This window comes from Lepisma saccharinum, chromosome 14 (assembly GCF_977018435.1).
Source record: "Lepisma saccharinum chromosome 14, izLepSacc3.1, whole genome shotgun sequence".
NCBI lineage: Eukaryota > Metazoa > Arthropoda > Insecta > Zygentoma > Lepismatidae > Lepisma > Lepisma saccharinum.
Window position 1 is genome coordinate 51651385 of NC_139242.1, and position 17344 is coordinate 51668728.

At 38.1% G+C, this 17344-nt stretch overlaps 1 protein-coding gene across 1 annotated transcript in view; it reads right to left on the reverse strand.

Moving 5' to 3' along the window:
- Positions 1 to 17270, reverse strand: part of LOC145998880 (WD repeat-containing protein 47) — a 431858-nt gene extending 414588 nt beyond the window's left edge. The window contains exon 1 of the mRNA XM_083135576.1: positions 17155 to 17270. The gene's annotated coding sequence lies outside the window, so the exon portion shown is untranslated. The remainder of the gene's footprint in view (positions 1 to 17154) is intronic.
- Positions 17271 to 17344: the final 74 nt, after the last annotated feature.

Consider the following 17344-nt stretch of genomic DNA (forward strand, 5'->3'; position numbering starts at 1 on the left):
CAGAAACCATCCTTCTTTTTTAACTTGATTGACCTGCAGATAATAAGATGATATAATTTGCTTCATTTTCCTATTCGTAATTGCATTCAATTATTTTTTTTCAGCAGGTGAAGTTAAATACAGCATGACCCCATAAAAATGCTGAAATCAGTGTAGCTCACCCTCGACAGATAACTATAGTTGTCACATTTCTTCTTTGCCAATAAGGACAACTTCAGTTTTTGTACACTAACACACAACAGTGATACATACAAGGTAATTAAAAAGTCTCAACCTTAAAACCTTCACCAGTGCATTTCTCGTGAAATACTAGCCTGATTTGATACGTCACATCAACCCCTTCCCATTTTAAAAAAAATGATTTGAATTCAATATGGCGGCCACCAATACACCATCAGGGCTGTCATCACGTGTATTATCTTCAGGTCAATTAAGTTCAAAAAGAAGGAGGGGTTTCTGATAATGTAATGGAGTTAGGCTGGGTACAAATGGTCATGATAGAAACAGGTTAGACTTAGAGGGAACCATATTCGTGTTCCAAGCGGACGTCCGCTGTATTGGTGGCCGCCATATTGAATTCAAATCATTTTTTTTTAAAGGAAAGGGGGTGATGTGACGTATCAAATCAGGCTAGACACAAGAAATGCACTGGTGAAGGTTTTTCGACGTATCTTTAACCAGTAAAAAAGTTATGACTGAAAGATGTCTCATTTTCCAAGTGTGAGAAAACAGTGCCATAATGCTCCAAACGCGTGAGGAAGGCATCGAGATGGTACTGCTGTCTGGGGAGAGAAGTTCACGTGTCGTTGCAAACGATTTTAATCAACTTTTGAAGTAATTTTGAGACAGACACCGGATCTCGTTGGGGGTGTCGCTGACAAACCGTACCCAGCCTAACTCCTCTACATTTTATAAGGGGTGTTAAGGGACTTTTGAATCACCCTGTATATTCCAATGACAAGACGTCTGGTAACCTTACAGATAACATATGTCGCAAGAAAATATACAAATTTAACTTTTTAGAACATAAGAAATTTCTGTTAAATTCTGCTTTTAAATCTAAAAAAAAAAAGTAAAAAAGTAAAGTGTTCCCCTGTGCATAGCACCACGCCATGAAGGCGTATAGGGGGTGTGGGGGTAACGCCTCACACTTTCTTGATCCGGTCGTGAGTGGGGGTGATGTGATCAGCATCACGCCCCTGACCGCCTTTACCCCCCAGGGTTTCCCCCAGGTACCCATGTTATTCGACGCTGGGTAGGCGCCGGGGCCGCTTCCACCGTTAGAAAAGTTCCCGGATTTGAACCGGCCGGGGATCGAACCCGGGACCTTTAGCATGGTAGTCAGACGCGTTACCGACTGAGCCACCGCGCAAAATTGCTACGTGAACAATGGTACAAGCCGTGGACGTTCAGAGAAAATGGGAAAAGGATCCAATGGGATTCAGAGCTTTTAGAATCGATCTGCGATTTGGCATTTCAGGGCTGTTGTAAGTTCGCATGGTTTCTCTTTTGCTTCCAGGGTGAGTGAAACGTTTTTTTTTCGCAGAGGACAAAGCATCCGTAATTCCAATCAGTGGCACCAATACACAGTAACCAACGCAAATGGTGGGACAATGCGTTAATCACTGATTCTACGAACGAGTAGGGAAATGTTATCGCTCACACCGAGAAAAAAATACTGGCAAAAACAAAACAAATGAATACAGAAAGAGAAATATGATATTTGTAGGGCAATTATGATGGGAAATAACCACAAAGATAGATAGGTTAGAAAAATCACCAATCCAAATTAAAACCATTAAAATATGAGCTCCAAAATATATAAAGCCCTGATCAGAATATAGTTAAACCATTCACCAGTAATGAATATGCCAACAGAAGTGTAAACAAATTATCAATATTAGTGTTTGGTAGAAGGAGTGCAGGAGAGTTCAAAAGCCACTTATCCACCCTCCAATGTACTCTGCAACAACTGAAGACTAACAAACCCTGTTGATTAGGTGTCTAAAACAGCCAATCAGCTGTGGGAACCAAAAAGTAATTGGGAAGTTTGATTTCGCCTCCATTCGTCCTGGGCCACAGACTGATGCAACTCAGTGTAGTCATATTTAAAGAAGATATACACACGCGGTCTCTCAGCGTGGAGTCACTGACCAGTGTGATGAAATTCTTTTAAATGCAATATGGGTGCATAAAAGCGAGTCAAATAAATTCGAGGGAATGAATGGTTGATCGACGAAGTGAACTGAGCATACTACAATAAGAGGGAATCCCCGACTGTATCCTAACCTCCACCCGCATACATTCGAGGGTATGCGCATGTCCCAGTGCCTCTGATATAAACTGGGACGGCAGTTGCTCGTTTTACGGTTCCCCCGTTATTGTTACGCTCCATTACTTCATTCTTTATTTGAAATTTGCATTTTACGTAAATCTGGAAATAAAAATTTGACAATTACAATAATATTTAATAACATAATATATAATATAATAAGAGATTGCAGGAGTTTCTGATCATGATTGGAGGCTCTGGCTGCCAGTACGGTTTCACGAAGGGTCGCTCAACTGAGGATGCAGTCAATGCATTAAAGGAGGAGGCTCAAACATCAGACAAGAATATAGTGGTGGCAGTATTCGCGGTCATCAGCGGAAACTTCGACAACCTATGGTGGCCGTGGCTATTCCTTACCCTCAGAAGGTTGAATTGTCCCACAACAATAATCCAACTACTAGTTGATTACTTCAGGAACAGGAACGTTCAACTAACCTTGAACGAGGAAACCTTTTCCAAAATTTCAACTAAGGGATGCCCTCAGGGGTCGGTGCTTGGACCTCATACAACCTCAGACCTGCAACTGCAGGTTCAGTCACGATTTGCTGGAGCCTTGGTTTACGTCAGCAAAAACTGCTTCGAAAATTTCACGCGTTTCCAAAAAACTGCTACGATATTCTAAATTATTTACAAAAAAGACGGCCACCTGTTTAGAACCTCTTTTAGAGAATTCAAGTGAAACTTCCGTGGTTTGCTTTCAATGTTGTCTATGATATCTTTGGCACCATAAGTATTTTCTAGCACAGAAATCTGCATATGTATTATTTAGCGTCGCTTTCTGCCCCTTTGGCTAATTGCGCCGATGAGGATGAGTGATGATACGATAAAACTGATAAAGAGACACTCAAAAAAAGGACAGCCATGCCCAGGCCGGGATTCGAACCTGGAAAATTCTGTGTCTAGCACAAATATCTAAAGAACTGAGAAAGCAAACCACACTAAAGATGTACTCGAATACAAGGAATTCTAAACAGATGTAATTTTTCAGAATATGGAATATCATATTGACTTTCCGAAACGAGAGACATTTCGGAAAAAAGTTTAACCTCGCACAGGCCAATACTGTGAATCCCCAAACGTCCATACATTTCCAATATGTACACAATACATTCGTCTCCCTAATCCCCAACTACGTCTCCATTGGAACCGCATTGCTGAGCCGTTGCGGCATTTATCTGCCAATGCACTACATAGTGTGCGGATACTCAGTACATGCAAGCATAGCCGCAACGGTGGAATTGAGTCTGGTACCGAAATGGAAGCCGAAAATTACCAAGACGTCACCGGAGACCAAAGATTGATGAGGGACGAAAATGCTTTCGTGCAGCCAGAGATCGTACGGCCCTTAAAACGTAAAAACCCAGGAAAGAGGAATTGATCCGACAAAGACGAGGAAACTGCAGTACTACAATACGATCTCCGATTTCGTCGTGAAGCACGTACAACCATAGGGTCCATAGAAAATCCTCATTTGCAGAAGCAATCGCATCATCCCGGGATTTCTCCAGATGGTCTCGCCCCGAAGAAGTACACCTTCCCTTCCGTGTTCTTTTCTATCTGGTCTGGAAGAGACTTATTTTTACACTTCCTGTTTTTTATCGGGTTTCAGCTTTTCTTAGTGCGGTTTAAGTACTCGGCTGGGCGTTTCTAAGACGTTCGTTCCTGAGGACAAAAAAAAAGGAAGAGCTTCAAAATCGTTCTGCTTGACTCCCACAACGACCTCTCGTCTTTTTGTTGACTGAAGACCCTTCCTAATACTAAACCGGTAAACGGTGCCAAGTTTCCTTGTGCTGGCTTGGTCTTTACCTCACGTTCCGCCATGCTGCGTTTCCATTATTGGATCAGGGGCTGGTGAAATGTTACGTGTGCCTCTGTCACCATTGGCACCGATATCTTATTGAGGGTCAGGGTCGCGAAAAGTATATCCAGTGCCTCGATGGGATGTTTACTAGTTATATGCTGGGTGTTTTGAAGTCAACCTCATGCACAGAAAGACCAGTCGGGACTGGGCCTATAGTTTAAAGTGGGATCCGACTGATTGATTTGGTTTACTACTTCTTATTACTTTACTTTCGTACAATGCAATAAGTAGCTGATCGAGACAATAGGAAAAAGTACGGTCAATCGAACCCAGAACCTCTCGCACGTAAAACTCGTGTGCTACCACGGGGCCACTTGCAAACCCGACAATATCTTCACTCCTGAGACGTTCTTGGTAACTTCGAAACTTTAAAGTGCTTTTTCTCGCAAATCGCTGGCGCGCTAGTACCTTGGCATATCAATCAATACATATAGAGTACTTTATCACTCCACAAAGTCCCGTCCCAAACTCAGTTTCCCCAGCCGTGCTCTCTCCTTGTAAAATGTGGATGAGTGATGATATGATAAAGGGATGCTCACACCGAATACCCATGAACAGGCCGGTTCGAACACGTCATAATGAGCTCTGCTAACCACTCTGCCAAGGAGGTAGGCAAAAGTGGGATCCGAACCAATGTATATCTCCACTGGTTATTGAACCCAGGACCCTTTGATTACAATGCGACGACATTATCACTACTCCATCAAGCGAACACGTACAAAGTGCCGAAAAGTTCCGGCAATGTTCTCAGTCTACTTTCACAAGTCTGTAGGCGGAATCGGTTTGAGCAAGGTGGCCATAATCTGAGACTATGGCATGCAATTCGTCCTCGAATCCTAGTGAGGTGGTGTCCACATCGCGTACCGTCAGGCTGTACTCCCGGGATTTCGAATATCCCTAAAGTCCAACGGATTCAAATCTGGTGGGCTAAGGTCCATTCAAAGGGTACTCTGTGACCAATCCAATGTTCGTGGACGGTGATACCCAGCGGGTCTCGCAAAGCAAAACTGTCAATTTTACAATTTCGGCTACGACTTTTCGGACATCCTGTAGTTTCGATAATGGGTACGGGTATGATATCGTGAACATCATAGAACAGTTAAATATGTCCTTTTTCTTTCTTTCAAGTATCCCATAAATATATATATCAAAGCAAAGCAGGTAAAAAAAAATCCCCATGGTACAAGAAGTTACTAGTACTACAGTAAAATTCATGGAAGTTTAGTGAGAAATCAAATTATGGGGAGGGGGCTAATTACTGGTTCGGAACAAGGTTCACCAGCGTATCATAGAAGCCAACTGTCAATATTGGACTCAGCATAAAACCACATTTATAATGTGCAATGAGTTATCTGCCTCTTGTGTACCTATGCTGCATTATATATAACCATAAAATGTTTTAATTTCTGTGTATGCTCAGATAGGCTAATCAGGGTCTGCTTTTTCAGTTTAAAGTGGGACCTGAAAACCCACTTTGCAATATGTAATTCTGCATCTGTTATTCAAATGTCGGCACCAAAAGAGCATGTGCTCTATGTGAGAAGAAGAAAAATTTCCCCCAACATTGATTTCATGTAAAAAATGGTTTGACAGATTGCTCTAAGTCTGTAAGTTCTGTTACATATTATTTTTATGATAATATGTAATGATACGGATAAAGTTGGTAAATGCTTCATCTGGATCACTACATATGGGAGTTAAAAATACAGGTAGCATTTTGCAGATGAATCGCATATTTATGTAATACCTTTTACAGCAAGTTAACAAAACATATTTATACAGATTGGATGTACATAGAAACTCTACAATTATAAGGTTTGAAACATTTTTTTTTATGAAATGGTATTATTAAATGATTTGGACATGTATATTCCATTAGGCCAGCGATTCTCAAAGTGTGGTCTACAGAGGCCTGGTACATCACATCTTCATACTTGCAAAGTAAACCCAGTGACTAGTGTTTTGCATCCCGGGTTCCTGCCACAACTTAGGCAATAGCAAGTGTGACCTATCATACTGCTGCCAAAAGCGTGAGGTCACAATGGCATTTATGAAATGCAATGATTGTGCTTCTGAAACAATAAATTGCAGCAAAGCGGCGATTCCATAACACCATTTTCATGCTCGATTGTTTGAATTTAAAACATATGATTGAATCAAGACAATTACTCCAGTTTCTTAGTTTTACCGTATCTTCAGTTCATTTGTCTACAATTGATTTGCAGAAAGTGTTGAATCAGGAACAACTGCCGATGGAACCAAAACTCCCCACTGTTCTTTGAAGAAACGTAAATATGATGAAAGAGGAAACAAGGGCACTCATCGCAATGACATCAGTAATTAAAACACTTTTTTTTCTTGCAAATACTTATCAGAGCATTTTCTTTATTACCATATTAGGAAATAATTTATTTCTTTTTATGATACCTAGAACATGAGAAACACTAAAAGTGTATGAACACTTTTCAAATTCTCATTGGCTGTAAAAATACAATTTTACTCTGATGGGCAAAGTAAAATGTTGGGGCTACGTGGCCTAGTGGAAAGGGTCCTGCAGTTTGAAATGTTTCAGAACTGCAGCTTTAGGCATAAAAAAATGAGAATTTTCTATTCCGACTGTACATATTAAATGTTGAAACTACAGTATTTTAAATTGCTTCATGTTGAACATGATGAACAGTCCTGTGATGAATAAATAAATAAAATAAACAAACATATATCCGGGGTGCATTTAAGTGTTGCAGTGAAGTTTAATATTACAATACCTATTGTTGTGAGGTATATCATTTCTTAAGTATATGTTTCTGTACTGTACTATGTCATGGCTCAGAATATGTAACGATTTTCATAAGTTGGACAGGAGAATGCCTTTAGAATACTGAAATGTTTGTTAAAGCACATGTTACGTGTGGAGAAACTAATGTGCAATTTAAAGACCCAGAAAGTATTAATGTGTAAGTAATTATGTCATGAAAAGTAAGTTGTGCATGTTATCATGCATGTAACACACAACTATCCAAAGTGCTCTCATGTGGGTCATTCCATGTCAGTTCAACCAGACCATAGTACCCATGATTTCAGATTTTGATTAAACTTGGCACATTTAATCCTTCCATGGAGGTGAGAAATGACAAAAATATTTTTGTCTCAAACTTGACAGGTTTAATTTTTATAGCCCATCAAAATCCCTTATTTCTTCCATTCCCAGAGCCTCCAAGTGGGAAATGCACTGTCTTGGAAAACTAATCTTGTCCCCTCTTATAAATTACTCTATCTCTCTGAAACTTCAGAACAATGTTAACCAAACAATAAGGATTCCAGAAAAAAATGTCAACGTATCACATTTATACTTTAGTACACTAATAGATTAAAAAAATAATAATATCTGATTTTTTGGGAACAAAAACATGGTTTACTAAAATTTGAATTATCGTTGAAAGGGAAAGGTGCAATACCAACAAAAGTATTTTTCAAATGAACTTAGATAAATGATCTAACTTACCCATAAATAAAATTGGCCTTTTCATTCCTTCTGCAAATATGACCACTTATTTCTGACAATTTTTAAAAATTGCTACCGGATTTTAAATTTTTCAAATTAACGCAAAATCTAAGAATCTAGCTTCAAAATATCATTGAAGCAAATTTTTAGAGCATGAAATTTTAAATAATGTTTTCATAGATTCGCAGAAAGCGGGGCCATGTCCCCTTCCCTGGAGAATGAATGTCAACTTAAAAATATATATTTCACACACACAATTTTATTTCAGTCAGAGTCGTTTGTGTTTATTATTAAAAGGATATCGCAGGAATGTGATAACTTCAAATTGATGGAGTGTTTCTTCCAGGATGCGATACTATTATGGGGAGGATATGCCTATTTTAGATCCCGCCCCCACCAAAAGAAATGCTGCAAATGTCAATGAATGTTTTGTTCTTTATTATTTCATCCTTATAATTTCTTATATTAGTTTAATTACATTTATTATAAAAGAGGGATTTTAAAAAGTAGATGATACACTTTTTAGTACATGGAATGAAATTAATGAGGAATGTACTTCGTATTGTAAGTTTTAGATTTGATCGCTTTGGTTACTTTGATGTCCAAAATACTTAGTTCCCTTTGCCATCCACATTCATTTCTTTGCATATGAATATTCCAAAAATCTATCCCGTGACAGTATGTGAATATTGTTTGTTGCTGTATTTTGAGATGGGATAATAGGATGTAACGACCCTCTGTGGTCGCCACTTATTTATTAATAGACCCTGCGTGGTCGCAATATTCCTTTAAAATTAACATTTTCATTAAAATAATTGAGCGGAATGTCCCTGCGAGGCACACGCCTTGAGATTTTAATGTAACATGTTCCTCAAAGGTTATTATTATTGTTAAATCCACTGTTTAGTAATGAAGAGTCCTGCACGACTCATTATTAATTGTATTGTAAGCACACAGTTTTTTTGTTTATGTTGACATGTGCATCTAGTGATTCTTGCACTAGTGATTTCTCAGTATAAAAACATGATAATTCTCAGCACGGAGGTTGCAACATGTAAATGAAAAGTGAGTTGGCAATGCGTAGACTTAGTTAGGATTTTTGCCGCCCATGCGCCACCACGAGTACAAAGCCAGTGCAGCGAGAGCTCAGTTCGTTCCAGGATGTCAACTAGTAAACATCCAGGGAAAACCGGCCTCCCAGCCATCCTTCATCCATCGCTTCAGCTGATAAGATACTCGGGTTCTACCTGCCCAGCTTGACTGGGAGTATCAGGACCTCCCTTCTTAACCTGCCGTCCCTGCATAGGAGACACTAGTTGGCTTGACAATTCCCAGCTAACGCCGGAGGTGTCATGGTATCCTTTGATCCTTTACCTAGCGCCTGCTCGTCGGGGGTGCCGATTGGCTATGGCCAGTTCCCAGCTGAGGATGGGGGTACCGTGTGCTTCCTACTTTCTTTAACAGGGGAGCCCATGACGTCATCAGTAACCAAAGCCCTAAATAAAATTAGGTCCCCATACTCCCACTGGTGCCTCACTGCAAGGAATAAATTGGATGCTCCCTGGCCCCACCCCCCATATTTCTTCGAGACCAGAAGGTGTGCAGGTAAAAGCATGTGTGTGTGTGGTGTACGTAAGAGCATGTGGGTGGTACAGGTAAATGCACGTGAGTTGTACAGGTAAAAGACACGTGTGTAAGTGTGCTAACAAATATTATTATATTGTTTATAACAAAAACATAAATTAATCTGGTGTAACCTTTCCTTATCCCAGCAAGCACTGAGAATATTTTGGAGTCTTCTGTTCACCGACTGTTTTTAAAAAGTTAGCACTTACGGGTAAACTTTTGCCACCAACCTAATAGAAGTGACTAGAGTATTCAGCGCAGCCTGTATTACTGTGTTGTAGTTTTGAGGGTGGACGTAGCAAGGAATAATGTTAGAAGAACTAGCTCCCCTACCACCCACCTGCCCACACAGATATAAAGAGAGAGGGGGCTGTTAACAACATTGTGAGGGTCCCTTTATATATAATTTCAGTTACAGCTATTGAACCAAGTTGTTTCAGTGTGTCATATGCTTCTGAACATATTTCAAATGTTCTCATTTTGTGAATAATTTTTCCTCAACTGAAATCCCTTGCAGATGAAATTCTGGTCCTGTACAGCGAAAGTGCTATGAGGTAGGTTTTCTTTGAACTTATATGCGCCATATTTTTGGGGTCAAATAACTCCGTTATTTGTGATTTCCACACTTCGGAAACACATTTTATTACATCAAAGTCTAAATCTATCAATAAAAAAAAAAATAACAATTCTCAAGGAGTACTGTCGGTCAAGGGACCTAGACATATGATTACAAAACACCCACTCACATACTAATATAAGTAATTAGAAGGGTATGATTTCAATCAGGGTGGATAAAAATCATGATTCTTATTTAAAAAACTGAAGAAACTAGGTAGCACAGTTAAAAGTTTCATTATGTGTTATCTACCAGAGAAATTATGATTAGGTAAGTAGCTTGTACAAATACAAGAATCCACACTTCCCAGCATGTAGCCATTCTTGGCTTATGGTAGTTTTTGTTATGGTCAACTCAGACCCAAACTACTATCTGAAGTTCGAAGGGCGCTTTCTGCTTGAGACCAGATATTAATGTGATAAGCAGAGCTAGGAATTTTAGGTGCAAAAATTTGCCAATAAAGGTGCAAAAAAGGTGCCAATTTTTGTACAAAAAAGGTGCTAAAATAGGTGCTAATTTTCAGATGTCAAATTTATTGTGAGCAGTGCATACGTATATGATTCAACTTGTCTGGATAAACACATAGAGTATTCTCTGGTTTTAAATCGTTTAATATAACTAAGCCAAGAAAATTCTCTGATACATTAGAAAGCGACATAAAGGAAAACATGTTTCTTCTTACTTGCTTAGAATTAGTCATCTAGAAAACTGTTAAAATAGATTACATTCAAAATTTCTATGTTCTTCTGAGTGAGGCTACATCTGCGGTCTCTAAGCAGATACTTGTAAGTTGAAAAAGAACGTTCAACGTCAACAGACACAAGTGGTGCGTATTTTGTTTTCAACCGGTAATCCACATCCTTGTGGGTTCCGACTTCTTGAACATAAGGATTTTTGGCTAAACTTTGTTCTAACTTCTCTTTCCCGACCCCATGCAGCTCTCGTTGCACATCCATCAAAACAGCCCACTGTGCTTCCTTTTCAGGACACTGCTCCTCCAGTTTTGTGATTGCAGTAGTAAGGAAAGAGAAGCCATGTACAATGTAGAGTTCATCTTGCAATTCCTGTTTAAGTGCAAGTTTTTTGGCTTTTTCTACAGCTGAGGAATCACTATGAAAAGCATCTAAAAATTTCGATATTGTATGGAAATGATTGCAAATATACACTGCAGCTTTCAACCATGTACCTATCTAGTGAGGATGGGAGAGGGTGGTAGTGGAAGTTTCATAATTTCTACGTACTTCTGTATTCTAGAAGGAGCCTTTTTCAGTATTTTCTTAATACTAGGAACAAATTCGTTCACATATGTATATTCATCTTGAAGAGCTTCACAAACTAGATGCAAAACATGAACAATGCAGGTCACATGTTTTAAGTTAGGATACATATTCTTCAGATTAGAAAATGCAGATGCTTGGTCTGTAAGAACTAACCACACTATCATATTTTACGCCCTCCGGCCAAAATACAAAACATGCATCACTGAAACTTTGCATTACACTTGCATTATCTGTTTTGCCGAGAAAATAAGTTTTTAAAAGCATGAGTTTCACTCGATGTCCATTGAGAGGTGCTACTAAAATGTTCAAAACATACCTGTTTTGCCTATCTGTGGTTTCATCTAGTATGAAATAGACTGGATGGTCAGCTACTACTTGCCTGATCTGCGAGATTTTAGCTTCATAAAGAGGTTGAAGGTAAGATTTCCTTAAGGTGCTCTCATCTGGAACTAACTTCCCAGTATATTTTTGCAAATATGATTTCATGACAGGATTGTTAAGTTTCGAAAGAGGTATTCCACATGCTATAAATGTCCTTGCTGTCTCACTGAAAAATTCATTTGTATTTCTGGAACTCGAAGATGCAAGCGCCTCACCAATGAATTGCTGTCGCTTCCCACCTTTACCATCTCGTAGTTCTTTATTCCTGACGTGCTTCCCACTTTGTAGGTGCTGCACAACCCGAGTGCATTGGTGTCATCAACAGCAATAGAAATATCCACACACATCACACCTCAGAACAGATCCATCACTCTGAATGCCGTCATCGCTAAACTGTTTAACAATGTCCCGCAGTTTCCCAACATTTACTTTATGTTTTGGCATGGTGAACAAGCAAATCCGATGCATCGATCAGTCGATCACAGACTGCAGTTACCTTGCTAGCTGAGACGGGAGAAAGAAACCAAAACAAAACAGCTTCCTACAACAATTCGTAAACAATACAGCATAGGACAAAAAGAGCACAACTTCTAACAATTGTAACGCGTCATTGTTGACACTGTTTAAAGTCTGCGCGCTTACTACATTAACGTCCAAGAACTGAAGAAAGCCGATTCATTGTTGTGCGGTAAACAAGAATTGCGTGCCTCGAATGTGGGTGGGGTTAAACAGCGTGTGAGTTGTATTAAAAATATGATAAAGATACAAAAAGGGCGAAAAGGTGCAAAAGGTTCTGAGATTGTGAAAAAGGTGGAAAAGGTTCTGAGATTGTGAAAAAGGTGCAAAAAGGTGCAACCGAAACACCATGAGTAGAGTTCAATACGTGCTTATTTTGGGGATGAGTCACTTTTTTACCCATTTTCACACAAAAAAATTTAAGGTGCAGCACCTAAAATTCCTAGCTCTGGTGATAAGCTGTTGGAATCATTCAGGGATGTTATTTTAATGCAAAGAGCCCTAAAACTGACCCACCTAACTTTACAACCAAAGCATTTAAGGGCATAATACACTCTTGCACCTCATGTCATATGAGTAGTAGCAGCAGCAGATGTATCCAATACAATATTAAATGAATAGCCGCTCGCAGACAGATGAACATACAGGAGTATATGGAAGCAAAATTGCTTCTCCACTAAACATGCAATAGGTAACCACTATGCCAAAGAAGTATCTGTGTAAAGACATGAATAGAATTCAAACCATGTAAAAAAAATACGTGTAGAATGATTAGCTCAGGATTAAACCATCAGAACTTGGGCCAAAATTTCTGTGTATTTCTTACAGAATACTTTTTTTCTGTTTCATACATGAGAAGGTTAGGCAAGTTCAGATGCAGTGCCTAAGTATTTATACAGTTTTTGGGCCATCAAAATATCGCTCACCTTTATAATTGCTTAACCCAGTCTCACAGTTCGTGACCTGTTGAAACATCAATAACATTATTTGTGTCGCCAGTTCTAGAAGGCAACAAGTAGGTTGCATCTTACATGCACCTACAAATTATATCATTAAGAAATGTAATTGCATAAACAAAATGTACACAAACTGTTGAAGAAAGGAGATAAAAATGTTGGCACAAAGAACTAAAATGAGATGAATACAGGCACTGTTCAAAATGTAGCATTGCATTGAGCCAAAGAAATAGAAAATACATGTAAAATAACCAAAACAAAAATAAAAAATATGGCATGTATAACTTGCAGCAGGCACCATTCTGCCAACCAGAAATTTATCCAAGAATATCAAATGGGTATTTTAAGGAAATTTCATGATATATAATTATTATGTTTTTCAATATCATTAATTTCTTCATGGCTTAAATAGTTTCCATCCAAGTATAATGTTATATATTTAACATTCATAGAACATATAAAACGATCAAAACTATCACAAATAAAAATCAATTCAACAATCTTTTCGGTGAATGGAGCAAAAGAATAATGTTACTGCTGTTTATTTTAACACGACAAAATAAATTCGGTGTAGGAATGTGATGACCTCATCGCCCAGTGGCTTGTTCACTGCAGTTATCAACCAACAGAGTGATATGGTCAACATTTTGCTCTGTTGGGATTTACAGAGCTGTCCTGTCATGGCTCTATGAGCATCCCATAATTGGCAGAAGTGGGGTGTGTTTGGTGGACTACTATGTGATCCTCCCAGCTAGATCCGAGGGATCCGCTGACCAACGACAGGTGCGCAGTCCTCCATTCATACTGGGAAGTTAGGTGGCCAGGAGAAGGGAATTGTAAAACTAAAAATTATACTTTTTTCTATGGTGGTACTGAAAATCATAATTTTGGAACAGGCTTCTTCATAAATAATAGAATTATCTCGGCTCTTAAAACAGTAGAATTTATTAATGATAGGATATCATATGCAGTTTTACAGGGTAGGTGGTTTAAAATAATTTTCTAAACATACATGCACTAACGGAAGATAAAGATGATAATTCTAAATATGATTTTATGCAGAGTTAGAACAGGTCTTTGATACATTTTCCCAGTATGATATGAAAATTCTGTTAGGTAACTTTAATGTACAGATTGGTAAAGAAGAGACATTTAAATCAACGATTGGTAAAGAAAGTCTTCATGAATTAAGTAATGATAATGGTATAAGATTAATTACTTTTGCAACCTCAAAGAATTTAATTGTGAAAAGTACCACTTTTAAACAAGAGATAAGAGAAGGCATACTAGTATAATTGACGTACATCCACAAAGAGGTGCTGACTATGCCAGTGACCATTATTTAGTAATTACTATAAATTAAGAGAAAGACTCGCAGTGATAAATCATAAGCAACAAAATCTAAAAGTTCTCAAATATAATACAGGGAAATTTGCTGATGAAAGAATTAATAAAGATTACCAAATTAAACTGTCAAATAGATTTGATGTCTTGCAGGATCTAAATGATGAAAATATAAATGAAACAGACGTAAATAAGAATTGGGAGCACATACATAATGCAATAGAATCAGCAGCTAACATAAACCAAGAAAAAGTAAGCCATGGTTTGACGAATGTCATAATCTAATAGAAATAAGAAATCAGGCTAGACTTAGGTGGTTAAATAACTCTGATGATACAAATCTAAACAATAATAGAATAAAACTAGAAGTTAACCGCACATTTAGAAGTAAAAAAAAAGATTACTTGAAAAGTGAAATTATGTTAAAAATTAAATTAAAATTAACGAAATTGAAACACAACAGCAAAAATAAAAATATCAGAGATTTATATAAAGGTGTAAATGAATTTAGAAAGGGGTGGCAACCTAAAGTATAAACTTGATAAAAGATAAAGACGGTGATTTTCTAGCTGACCCAAGCGATATTCTAAATAGATGGAAGAACTACTTTAATGACCTTTTAAATGTCCATGTAGGAGATACATCAGAAGTAAATGAAGTGCACACAGCAGAACCTTCAGTTCGAGAACCTTACTTGACTGAAGTTAAAGATGCTATTAAAAGGCTACAGAATAAAAAAGCACCTTGCATTGATTTAATACCAGCTGAGTTAATTAAATATGGTGGAAATTCGTTAATATGTCAAATTCATAAATTAATTTCTTTAATATGGAATAAAGAAGAAATCCCTCAACAGTGGAAAGATTGACTGATTTGGTGTTATAAGTCCACTTTATGCACATTAAGGCTAATTGGGACTGAACCTACAGTTTAAAGTGGGATCCGAACCAGTATGTGCCTCCACCGGGTATCAAATCCATGGCTCCTTGATTACAAGGCGACGACGCTACCACTGCACCATTGGGGAGGCCCAACAATGGAAAGAAACCATAATTGTTTCTGTGTTTAAAAAAGGTGATAAAATGAACTGCAATAATTACCGTGGAATGTCTCTACTCTCAACAACATATAAAATATTATCTAACATTCTTTTAACAAGACTGACCCCATATGCTATTGAAATTATAGGTGATTATCAATGTGGATTTCAACGTGGTACTAGTTTACTATCCTTCGGACAGATTTCTTCATTTCTACAGAAGAAACTACTTACCGTAATAATTTCCTGTGGTATTGTCTAACATCTGGAAGGTGTTTTGTGTGATGTGGGAATGTTTCATAGCGGAAATTCAACCATTTCCGGTAAGGTTAGGTTGGGTCACAATAGGTTACAATAGTTAAAAATTGGTTCGAAAAAAATAGGCGTAGCCCCACACATCATTCTCGCACAGCCCCACGAACCATTGACACATAGCCCCACAAACCATGTGCGGAAACGTACGTTCTTCAGTTACAAAAACACTTTTTTTTTTAAAAAAAAATTGATCAAAAAAACGTGAATACACGTTAAAAAATGATCTGCGAAGCAGATAGGTAAGTACAAATGTCAAAAATTGACGAAACTCAGTAGTTATAGGTGTCCGAAGATGTCAATGGTTCGTGGGGCTGTGCGAGAATGGTGTGTGGGGCTATGCGAGAATGGTGTGTGGGGCTACGCATATTTTTTTCGAACCAATTTTTAACTATTGTAACCTATTGTGACCCTACCTAACCTAACCTTACCGGAAATGGTTCGTGGGGCTATGTATGAATGGTTCGTGGGGCTATGTGTCAATGGTTGAATTTCCGCTATGAAACATTCCCACATCACACAAAACACCTTCCAGATGTTAGACAATATTACAGGAACTTATTACGGTAAGTAGTTTCTTCTGTAGAAATGAAGAAATCTGTCCGAAGGATAGTAAACTAGTACCAAAAGGAATTAACGAAAAACTAAAATTAAACTGTGTGACTCTGTTGATAGCATATGCCGAGACTTATTAGGGGGTGATATAAATACAATTAAGAATAATGGTAAAATATTTTTCAAAGCAGCTAAAAATATAGGTTTGGAAGTTAGCAAAGAGAAAACTAAATAAGCCTATGCGCTTCGAGACCGAAACCAAGTGTTGGGTAATAATCAAAATCTATGTCCAGATATTATTAGAATAATTAAATTAAGAAAACTTAGGTGGGCAGGCCATGTGGCACGAATGGGAGAGGAAAGAAGAGTTTACAGGATTCTTGTAGGGAAACCGGATAGTAAGTCCAGTAGGAAGGCCAAGACGAAGATAGAGGGATAACGTTGAGATGGGCTTAAAGGAAATCGGTAGGGATGGAAGGTCTGTGTTGCTGCAGCCATGAACCTTCGGGTTTAAGAAGGCTAGAGAGTTAGTAAAATAATGTAAGACGAACGTTGGACCCTCCTTTTGCCGACACCAGAAAAACTGTTTCTAGCAATTGATAGAATTCGTTAAAACTCTGCTCAGAAGTAAATAATGAAGTGTTACATATGAACATATGCATCTTCATGTCGCAAAGTGACTACAAATTACAAAATTCTAAGGTAAATGACATTTCCACCCAGAAAAAAAAAACATTGTGGTTATAATTTCAAACTCCGTTGGCCGAATTTTTTAACACCAAAGTATAAACATGCAAAAGCCTTAAAAACTAATGTACTCTATATGTTACTTACAATTTGCTGTTATGTATGAACTAAATTACGCTTCAAGCAAAATTTCACAGAAAATAATAAACCCCTGGAAATCCTCACTGTTTCTACTTTATCCACCACCGGACTTAACTTTACTACTAACGTGACATCTGGCAGACGAATCAACAAACAAGATGAAACATATGAATGATGAAATAACTACTGATGTCAG